Below are 11531 nucleotides of genomic sequence, written 5' to 3'. Positions count from 1 at the left end.
TTGTTTTTAATATTATTTTTATTAATGTGCGCAGCTGGATGTGCGCCGCACAGAATTTGCGCCCCACAGGATGTGCAAGCACAGTTTTTTTATTAATTTGATTTAAATATTTTTTTTGTAAAAATGTTTTAATATTATTTTTATTTATGTGCGCAGCAGGATGTGCGCCGCAGGATGTGCGCCCCACAAAATTTGCGCCCCACAGGATGTGCAAGCACAGTTTTTTTATTAATTTGATTTAAAAAAAGAAAATTGTAAATTTTTTTTAATTTTATTTTTATTTATTTGCGCAGCAGGATGTGCGCTGCAGGATGTGCTCCCCACATAATTTGCGCCCCAAAGGATGTCCAAGCAAGGTTTTTTATTAGTTATATTTAAATATTTTTTTTTGTAAAAATGTTTTAATATTATTTTTATTTATGTGCGCAGCAGGATGTGCGCCGCAGGATGTGCGCCCCACAGAATTTGCGCCCGACAGGATGTGCAAGCACAGTTTTTTTATTAATTTGATTTAAATATTTTTTTTGTAAAATGTTTTAATATTATTTTTATTTATGTTCGCAGCAAGGTGTGCGCCGCAGGATGTGCGCCCCACAGAATTTGCGCCCCACAGGATTTGCAAGCACAGTTTTTTTATTAATTTGATTTAAATATTTTTTTTGTCAAAATGTTTTAATATTATTTTTATTTATGTGCGCAGCAGGATGTGCGCCGCAGGATGTGCGCCCCACAGAATTTGCGCTTCACAGGATGTGCAAGCACAGTTTTTTTATTAATTTGATTTAAAAAAAAAAAATTGTAAATTGTTTTTAATATTATTTTTATTTATGTGCGCAGCAGGATGTGCGCCGCAGGATGTGCGCCCCACATAATTTGCGCCCCACAGGATGTGCAAGGACAGTTTTTTTATTAATTTGATTTAAAAAAAAAATTGTAATTTGTTTTTAATATTATTTTTATTTATGTGCGCAGCAGGATGTGCGCCGCAGGATGTGCGCCCCACAGAATTTGCGCCCCACAGGACGTGCAAGCACAGTTTTTTTATTAATTTGATTTAAAAAAAAATTGTAATTTGTTTTTAATATTATTTTTATTTATGTGCGCAACAGGATGTGCGCCACAGGATGTGCGCCCCACAGAATTTGCGCCCCACAGGATGTGCAAGCACAGTTTTTGTATTAATTTGATTTAAATATTTTTTTTTGTAAAAATGTTTTAATATTATTTTTATTCATGTGCGCCCCACAGAATTTGCGCCCCACAGGATGTGCAAGCACAGTTTTTTTATTAATTTGATTTAAATATTTTTTTTTGTAAAAATGTTTTATTTTATTTTTTTTTATGTGCGCAGCAGGATGTGCGCCGCAGGATGTGCGCCCCACAGAATTTGCGCCCCACAGGATGTGCAAGGACAGTTTTTTTTATTAATTTGATTTAAATATTTTATTTGTAAAAATGTTTTAATATTATTTTTATTTATGTGCGCAGCAGGATGTGCGCCGCAGGATGTGCGCCCCACAGGATGTGCAAGCACAGTTTTTTTATTAATTTGATTTAAAAAAAAAAAATTGTAAATTGTTTTTAATATTATTTTTATTAATGTGCGCAGCTGGATGTGCGCCACACAGAATTTGCGCCCCACAGGATGTGCAAGGACAGTTTTTTTATTAATTTGATTAAAAAAAAAAAAAATTGTAAATTGTTTTTAATATCATTTTTATTTATGTGCGCAGCAGGATGTGCGCCGCAGGATGTGCGCCCCACAGAATTTGCGCCCCACAGGATGTGCAAGCACAGTTTTTTTATTAATTTGATTTAAATATTTTTTTTTGTAAAAATGTTTTAATATTATTTTTATTTATGTGCGCAGCAGGATTAGCCCCGCAGGATGTGCGCCCCACAGAAATTGCGCCCCACAGGATGTGGGAGCACAGTTTTTTTATTAATTTGATTTTAATCTTTTTTTTTTTTTAATTTTTTAATATTTTTTCATTTATGTGCACAGCAGGATGTGCGCCCCACAGAATTTGCGCCCCACAGAATTTGCGCCCCACAGGATGTGCAAGCACAGTTTTTTTATTAATTTGATTTAAAAAAAAAAAATGTAAATTGTTTTCAATATTATTTTTAATTATGTGCGCAGCAGGATGTGCGCCGCAGGATGTGCGCCCCACATAATTTGCGCCCCACAGGATGTGCAAGCAAGGTTTTTTATTAGTTATATTTAAATATTTTTTTTTGTAAAAATGTTTTAATATTATTTTTATTTATTTGCGCAGCAGGATGTGCGCCGCAGGATGTGCGCCCCACAGGATGTGCAAGCACAGTTTTTTTATTAATTTGATTTAAAAAAAAAAAAATTGTAAATTGTTTTTAATATTATTTTTATTAATGTGCGCAGCTGGATGTGCGCCCCACAGAATTTGCGCCCCACAGTATGTGCAAGGACAGTTTTCTTATTAATTTGATTTAAAAAAAAAATTGTAATTTGTTTTTAATATTATTTTAATTTATGTGCGCAGCAGGATGTGCGCCGCAGCATGTGCGCCCCACAGAATTTGCGCCCCACAGGATGTGCAAGCACAGTTTTTTTATTAATTTGATTTAAAAAAAAAAAATTGTAATTTGTTTTTAATATTATTTTTATTTATGTGCGCAGCAGGATGTGCGCCCCACATAATTTGCGCCCCACAGGATGTGCAAGCACAGTTTTTTTATTAATTTGATGTATATATTTTTTTTTGTAAAAATGTTTTAATATTATTTTTATTTATTTGCGCAGCAGGATGTGCGCCGCAGGATGTGCGCCCCACATAATTTGCGCCACACAGGATGTTCAAGCACAGTTTTTTTAATAATTTGATTTAAATATTTTTTTTGTAAAAATGTTTTAATATTATTTTTATTGATGTGCGCCGCAGGATGTGCGCCCCACAGAATTTGCACCCCACAGGATGTGCAAGCACAGTTTTTTTATTAATTTGATTTAAAAAAAAAAAAAATTGTAAATTGTTTTTAATATTATTTTTATTAATGTGCGCAGCTGGATGTGCGCCCCACAGGATGTTCAAGCACAGTTTTTTTAATAATTTGATTTAAATATTTTTTTTTGTAAAAATGTTTTAATATTATTTTTATTTATGTGCGCAGCAGGATGTGCGCCGCAGGATGTGCGCCGCAGGATGTGCGCCGCAAGATGTGCGCCCCACAGAATTTGCGCCCCACAGGATGTGCAAGCACAGTTTTTTTATTAATTTGATTTAAATATTTTTTTTTGTAAAAATGTTTTATTTTATTTTTATTTATGTGCGCAGCAGGATATGCGCCGCAGGATGTGCGCCCCACAGAATTTGCGCCCCACAGGATGTGCAAGGACAGTTTTTTTATTAATTTGATTTAAATATTTTTTTGTAAAAATGTTTTAATATTATTTTTATTTATGTGCGCAGCAGGATGTGCGCCACAGGATGTGCGCCCCACATAATTTGCGCCCCACAGGATGTTCAAGCACAGTTTTTTTAATAATTTGATTTAAATATTTTTTTTTGTAAAAATGTTTTAATATTATTTTTATTTATGTGCGCAGCAGGATGTGCGCCGCAGGATGTGCGCCCCAAAGAATTTGCGCCCCACAGGATGTGCAAGCACAGTTTTTTTATTAATTTGATTTAAAAAAAAAAAAAATTGTAAATTGTTTTTAATATTATTTTTATTAATGTGCGCAGCTGGATGTGCGCCCCACATAATTTGCGCCCCACAGGACGTGCAAGGACAGTTTTTTTATTAATTTGATTTAAAAAAAAAAAATTGTAAATTTTTTTTAATTTTATTTTTATTTATTTGCGCTGCAGGATGTGCGCCCCACAGGATGTGCAAGCAAGGTTTTTTATTAGTTATATTTAAATATTTTTTTTTGTAAAAATGTTTTAATATTATTTTTATTTATGTGCGCAGCAGGATGTGCGCCGCAGGATATGCGCCCCACAGAATTTGCGCCCCACAGGATGTGCAAGCACAGTTTTTTTATTTGTTTGATTTAAATATATTTTTTTGTAAAAATGTTTTAATATTATTTTTATTCATGTGCACAGCAGGATGTGCGCCGCAGGATGTGCGCCCCACAGAATTTGCGCCTCACAGGATGTGCAAGCACAGTTTTTTTAATAATTTGATGTAAATATTTTTTTTTGTAAAAATGTTTTAATATTATTTTTATTTATGTGCGCAACAGGATGTGCGCCGCAGGATGTGCGCCCCACAGAATTTGCGCCCCACAGAATGTGCAAGCACAGTTTTTTTATTAATTTGATTTAAAAAAAAAAAAAATTGTAATTTGTTTTTAATATTATTTTGATTTATGTGCGCAGCAGGATGTGCGCTGCAGGATGTGCGCCCCACATAATTTGCGCCCCACAGGATGTGCAAGCACATTTTTTTATTAATTTGATTTAAATATTTTTTTTTGTAAAAATGTTTTAATATTATTTTTATTTATTTGCGCAGCAGGATGTGCGCCGCAGGATGTGCGCCCCACAGAATTTGCGCCCCACAGAATTTGCGCCCCACAGGATGTGCAAGCACAGTTTTTTTATTAATTTGATTTAAAAAAAAAAAATTGTAAATTGTTTTTAATATTATTTTTATTTATGTGCGCAGCAGGATGTGCGCTGCAGCATGTGCGCCCCACAGAATTTGCGCCCCACAGGATGTGCAAGCACAGTTTTTTTATTAATTTGATTTTTAAAAAAAAATTGTAATTTGTTTTTAATATAATTTTTATTTATGTGCGCAGCAGGATGTGCGCAGCAGGATGTGCGCTGCAGGATGTGCGCCCCACAGGATGTGCATGGACAGTTTTTTATTAATTTGATTTAAAAAAAAAAAATTGTAATTTGTTTTTAATATTATTTTTATTTATGTGCGCAGCAGGATGTGCGCTGCAGGATGTGCGCCCCACATAATTTGCGCCCCACAGGATGTGCAAGCACATTTTTTTATTAATTTGATTTAAATATTTTTTTTTGTAAAAATGTTTTATTTCATTTTTATTTATGTGCGCAGCAGGATGTGCGCCGCAGGATGTGCGCCCCACAGAATTTGCGCCCCACAGAATTTGCGCCCCACAGGATGTTCAAGCACAGTTTTTTTAATAATTTGATGTAAATATTTTTTTTCGTAAAAATGTTTTAATATTATTTTTATTTTATGTGCGCAGCAGGATGTGCTCTTCAGGATGTGCGCCCCACAGAATTTGCGCCCCACAGGATGTTCAAGCACAGTTTTTTTAATAATTTGATGTAAATATTTTTTTTTGTAAAAATGTTTTAATATTATTTTTATTTATGTGCGCAGCAGGATGTGCGCCGCAGGATGTGCGCCCCACAGAATTTGCGCCCCACAGGATGTGCAAGCACAGTTTTTTTATTAATTTGATTAAAAAAAAAAAAAATTGTAAATTGTTTTTAATACTATTTTTATTAATGTGCGCAGCTGGATGTGCGCCCCACAGAATTTGCGCCCCACAGGATGTGCAACCACAGTTTTTTTATTAATTTGATTTAAAAAAAAAAAATTGTAATTTGTTTTTAATATTATTTTTATTTATGTGCGCAGCAGGATGTGCGCTGCAGCATGTGCGCCCCACAGAATTTGCGCCCCACAGGATGTGCAAGCACAGTTTTTTTATTAATTTGATTTAAATATTTTTTTTTGTAAAAATGTTTTAATATTATTTTTATTTATGTGCGCAGCAGGATGTGCGTCCCACAGAATTTGCGCCCCACAGGATGTGCAAGCACAGTTTTTTTATTAATTTGATTTAAATATTTTTTTTTGTAAAAATGTTTTAATATTATTTTTATTTATGTGCGCAGCAGGATGTGCGCTGCAGCATGTGCGCCCCACAGAATTTGCGCCCCACAGGATGTGCAAGCACAGTTTTTTTATTAATTTGATTTAAATATTTTTTTTTGTAAAAATGTTTTAACATTATTTTTATTTATGTGCGCAGCAGGATGTGCGTCCCACAGAATTTGCGCCCCACAGGATGTGCAAGCACAGTTTTTTTATTAATTTGATTTAAATATTTTTTTTTGTAAAAATGTTTTATTTCATTTTTATTTATGTGCGCAGCAGGATGTGCGCCGCAGGATGTGCGCCCCACAGAATTTGCGCCCCACAGAATTTGCGCCCCACAGGATGTGCAAGCACAGTTTTTTTATTAATTTGATTTAAAAAAAAAAAAAATTGTAAATTGTTTTTAATACTATTTTTATTAATGTGCGCAGCTGGATGTGCGCCCCACAGAATTTGCGCCCCACAGGATGTGCAACCACAGTTTTTTTATTAATTTGATTTAAAAAAAAAAAATTGTAATTTGTTTTTAATATTATTTTTATTTATGTGCGCCACAGGATGTGCGCCCCACAGAATTTGCGCCCCACAGGATGTGCAAGCACAGTTTTTTTATTAATTTGATTTAAATATTTTTTTTTGTAAAAATGTTTTAATATTATTTTTATTTATGTGCGCAGCAGGATGTGCGTCCCACAGAATTTGCGCCCCACAGGATGTGCAAGCACAGTTTTTTTATTAATTTGATTTAAATATTTTTTTTTGTAAAAATGTTTTAATATTATTTTTATTTATGTGCGCAGCAGGATGTGCGTCCCACAGAATTTGCGCCCCACAGGATGTGCAAGCACAGTTTTTTTATTAATTTGATTTAAAAAAAAAAATTGTAAATTTTTTTTAATTTTATTTTTATTTATTTGCGCAGCAGGATGTGCGCTGCAGGATGTGCGCCCCACAGAATTTGCGCCCCACAGGATGTGCAAGCACAGTTTTTTTATTTATTTGATTTACATATATTTTTTTGTAAAAATGTTTTAATATTATTTTTATTCATGTGCACAGCAGGATGTGCGCCACAGGATGTGCGCCCCACAGAATTTGCATCCCACAGGATGTGCAAGCACAGTTTTTTTATTAATTTGATTAAAAAAAAAAAAAATTGTAAATTGTTTTTAATACTATTTTTATTAATGTGCGCAGCTGGATGTGCGCCCCACAGAATTTGCGCCCCACAGGATGTGCAACCACAGTTTTTTTATTAATTTGATTTAAAAAAAAAAAATTGTAATTTGTTTTTAATATTATTTTTATTTATGTGCGCAGCAGGATGTGCGCTGCAGCATGTGCGCCCCACAGAATTTGCGCCCCACAGGATGTGCAAGCACAGTTTTTTTATTAATTTGATTTAAATATTTTTTTTTGTAAAAATGTTTTAATATTATTTTTATTTATGTGCGCAGCAGGATGTGCGTCCCACAGAATTTGCGCCCCACAGGATGTGCAAGCACAGTTTTTTTATTAATTTGATTTAAATATTTTTTTTTGTAAAAATGTTTTAATATTATTTTTATTTATGTGCGCAGCAGGATGTGCGCTGCAGCATGTGCGCCCCACAGAATTTGCGCCCCACAGGATGTGCAAGCACAGTTTTTTTATTAATTTGATTTAAATATTTTTTTTTGTAAAAATGTTTTAACATTATTTTTATTTATGTGCGCAGCAGGATGTGCGTCCCACAGAATTTGCGCCCCACAGGATGTGCAGGCACAGTTTTTTTATTAATTTGATTTAAATATTTTTTTTTGTAAAAATGTTTTAATATTATTTTTATTCATGTGCACAGCAGGATGTGCGCCACAGGATGTGCGCCCCACAGAATTTGCGCCCCACAGGATGTGCAAGCACAGTTTTTTTATTAATTTGATTTAAATATTTTTTTTTGTAAAAATGTTTTAATATTATTTGTATTAATGTGCGCAGCTGGATGTGCGCCGCAGGATGTGCGCCCCACAGAATTTGCGCCCCACAGGATGTGCAAGGACAGTTTTTTTATTAATTTGATTAAAAAAAAAAAATTGTAATTTGTTTTTAATATTATTTTTATTTATGTGCGCAGCAGGATGTGCACTGCAGCATGTGCGCCCCACAGAATTTGCGCCCCACAGGATGTGCAAGCACAGTTTTTTTATTAATTTGATTTAAATATTTTTTTTTGTAAAAATGTTTTAATATTATTTTTATTTATGTGCGCAGCAGGATGTGCGTCCCACAGAATTTGCGCCCCACAGGATGTGCAAGCACAGTTTTTTTATTAATTTGATTTAAATATTTTTTTTTGTAAAAATGTTTTATTTTATTTTTATTTATGTGCGCAGCAGGATGTGCGCCGCAGGATGTGCGCACCACATAATTTGCGCCCCACAGGATGTGCAAGCAAGGTTTTTTATTAGTTATATTTAAATATTTTTTTTTGTAAAAATGTTTTAATATTATTTTTATTTATGTGCGCAGCAGGATGTGCGCCGCAGGATGTGCGCCCCACAGAATTTGCGCCCGACAGGATGTGCAAGCACAGTTTTTTTATTAATTTGATTTAAAAAAAAAAAATTGTAATTTGTTTTTAATATTATTTTTATTTATGTGCACAGCAGGATGTGCGCTGCAGGATGTGCGCCCCACATAATTTGCGCCCCACAGGATGTGCAAGCAGAGTTTTTTTATTAATTTGATTTAAAAAAAAAAAAAATTGTAAATTGTTTTTAATATTATTTTTATTAATGTGCGCAGCTGGATGTGCGCCCCACAGAATTTGCGCCCCACAGGATGTGCAACCACAGTTTTTTTATTAATTTGATTTAAAAAAAAAAATTGTAATTTGTTTTTAATATTATTTTTATTTATGTGCTCAGCAGGATGTGCGCCGCAGCATGTGCGCCCCACAGAATTTGCGCCCCACAGGATGTGCAAGGACAGTGTAGGGGCCAAAATGCATATTTGGTCCGTTTGTTTATTGTTTATTTTGAAAGGTTAGTCACACTGTTTTGGAGCATGTCACTTCCGTTTGATTGACACATGGGTGTGGCTTAATCTATATACCTGGGCAGTCAGATCAGCGGAGGGGGAGAAAGGGGGTTAGTGGCGCACCTGATTATATTTTCTGTTTAGCGTCGTCGTCGTCGTCGTCGTCGTCGTCGTCATCGTCAAACAACCATGTTTGCATTCATCAATTGTCATTCGGTCTACAGCAATAAAATTCTCAAACTATATTCATCACCGGACTTGGATTCATTGTACGACGCGTAACAGCCTGGAGCCCACTTAAGCCTCTTAGCGGCCTTTTATAGGAAAACGGACGCTATATTTAGTAAACAGAAATAATCCAAAAACACCACGGGAGTCAACGTTGCTCTTATCGCTTGGATCTCGATGTTTTGGACGGAACGAACTATGCAACAGGGGACTCTTCTGCGGACGCCTGGAATCAGAGACACATAATTGACTGCAGCAGCGGTGTAACGCGGAAGTGACAGCAGCGCATCACAGCCATCAGAATCGGTATGTTTGTTAATCCTTCTGTGTAGTTGTTTGAAGTTGAACACAGTTTGGAAAGGCTGCCGTTTTGTCCATTGGGGACTGTTTGTTTGGGCTTGTGTTGCGCGTGCTTGGTTTGTCGCGATCGGCAATTGTTTGGGCTGATTGGAGGACTGCGTGATGAGCAGTGGCCGCCGTTTGCTGTACTGTGCTGTTGTGTTGGAAATCGCATTGTGACTGAATCAATGTCATTGCGGATTGCATTGTGTGTGTTGCTCTGTGCTTTGGTGAATTGTGCACGTTGAAAGTTCACATAATGAGTGACTCAAATGAAATGGAAATTACGGAGAAGAGAACGGTCAAGCTTACAGCCAAAGCGCTGGCTTGCAAAATGGAAACTCTTCAAAAGCAATGTCAATCAAATGTGAAAAAAATGAAAGAGCTCTCACGTGAAATTAAAGGGCTCATGAAAAATGATGAAAATGCAAAGAAAGTGCAATTCAAACTGAATGAACTCAAACAACTGTATGAAAATGCAAATGCAGCACATGAGTCAGTGATTGTTTTACTTCCCAAAGAGGAAAAGGTAACCCAAAAGGAGTGGTTTGGACGCATAATAAAACACAACACAGACTTCATTGATGATGTAAAGACATGGCTCTCTGAGATTGAAAGACACTTTCAACAAGCAAGAAAGGTGACTGAAGATGTGTTTGCTGCACAATCAGTCATCTCTCCCATTCCACCTGAAGAGGGAGCACCTGTTGCACCTGTTGAATTAAAGGAAAATATACCACACTCTGATGTTCCAGCTGCCATTCCTTCCCAACAGAATAAAGCAATATCTGACATGCAGGATGAAATAAAGCCAAGTGACAGTGTGTCAAATATTACCAACAGGAGTCACAAATCACATTCTTCATGCTCAAGATTTTCCACCACCTCATCTGCATGCATCAAGGCTGAGGCTGAAATGGCTGCTCTTATTGTAATACAACAAATGCTAAAAGATAAACATGCCATAGAAGCACAAGAGGAGGAGCTAAGGAGGAAAAAGGAGCAACTGGAGCTGGATGGGAATCTTGCTGCTACAATGGCAAAAATGAAGATTCTTGGAGCCTCAAGTAGATCTGGTGTGCGTAGCCACAGATCAAGAGTGTCAGATGGTATGAACTCGTATATGGAGAAAAAACAACGTGAAAAGAAAACACAAATGATTGCCACTGCTGACGGAGACATTAATCAAACCCAATCTCTCTCCACAGTGCCAGTGACAATTCAGTCAAATACATTAACTATGGATGCACATGTTACAATACCAACAACATTGCCTGCTCCAAGCAATGGTGAACAGAGCAACATGCTTAGCATCATGGAAAAGCAAAATGACATCACTGCATTAATGATTCAACAACAGTCTCTCTCTCTTTAATGCCCAAGAAGGAGATTCGTCGTTTTGATGGTGACCCACTTCAATTTCAAACATTCATAAAATCCTTTGAACACAACATCGAAAGCAAGAACCCAAACCCCACAGATTGTCTTTATTATCTGGAACAATATACCGAAGCACAACCAAGAGAAATGGTGAGGAGCTGCCTTCATATGACCGCAGATAGAGGATTCAGGAAGGCAAAATCCTTACTGCAGGAGCACTTTGGCAACGAGCATAAAATTGCTACAGCCTACATGGAGAAGGCTCTTTCATGGTCGTCAATTAAACCAGATGACACAAAAACACTACAAGCATACACTCTGTTTCTAAGAGGATGTTGCAATGCCATGGAAGATGTCAACAACATGCAAGAGCTCAACATGTCTGCTAACCTGCTAATTATAATTAAGAAGCTGCCATATCGACTGAGGGATAAATGGAGATCTGTGGCATGTGATTTTCAGGAAAGGTACAACCAAAGAGCTACCTTCAGGGATCTGGTAAATTACCTTGAAAAACAAGTGAGGATTGCAACTGATCCAGTATTTGGAGACATCAGAGACACTCCCACACCAAGCAAGGATGGAAGAGGTTTTATGTCAAAACCACCTCATCCAAAAATCAAAGGAAGTACATTTGCAACCACTGTGACAGTTGCACATGAGAAAAATGGAAATGGACCTAGGAAAATGGAGAGTTGGCCGGCTGTAAA

This window comes from Pleuronectes platessa, unplaced genomic scaffold (genome assembly GCF_947347685.1).
Source record: "Pleuronectes platessa unplaced genomic scaffold, fPlePla1.1 scaffold_42, whole genome shotgun sequence".
In the NCBI taxonomy this organism is placed as follows: domain Eukaryota; kingdom Metazoa; phylum Chordata; class Actinopteri; order Pleuronectiformes; family Pleuronectidae; genus Pleuronectes; species Pleuronectes platessa.
Note: the sequence above shows the minus strand (reverse complement) of the source record.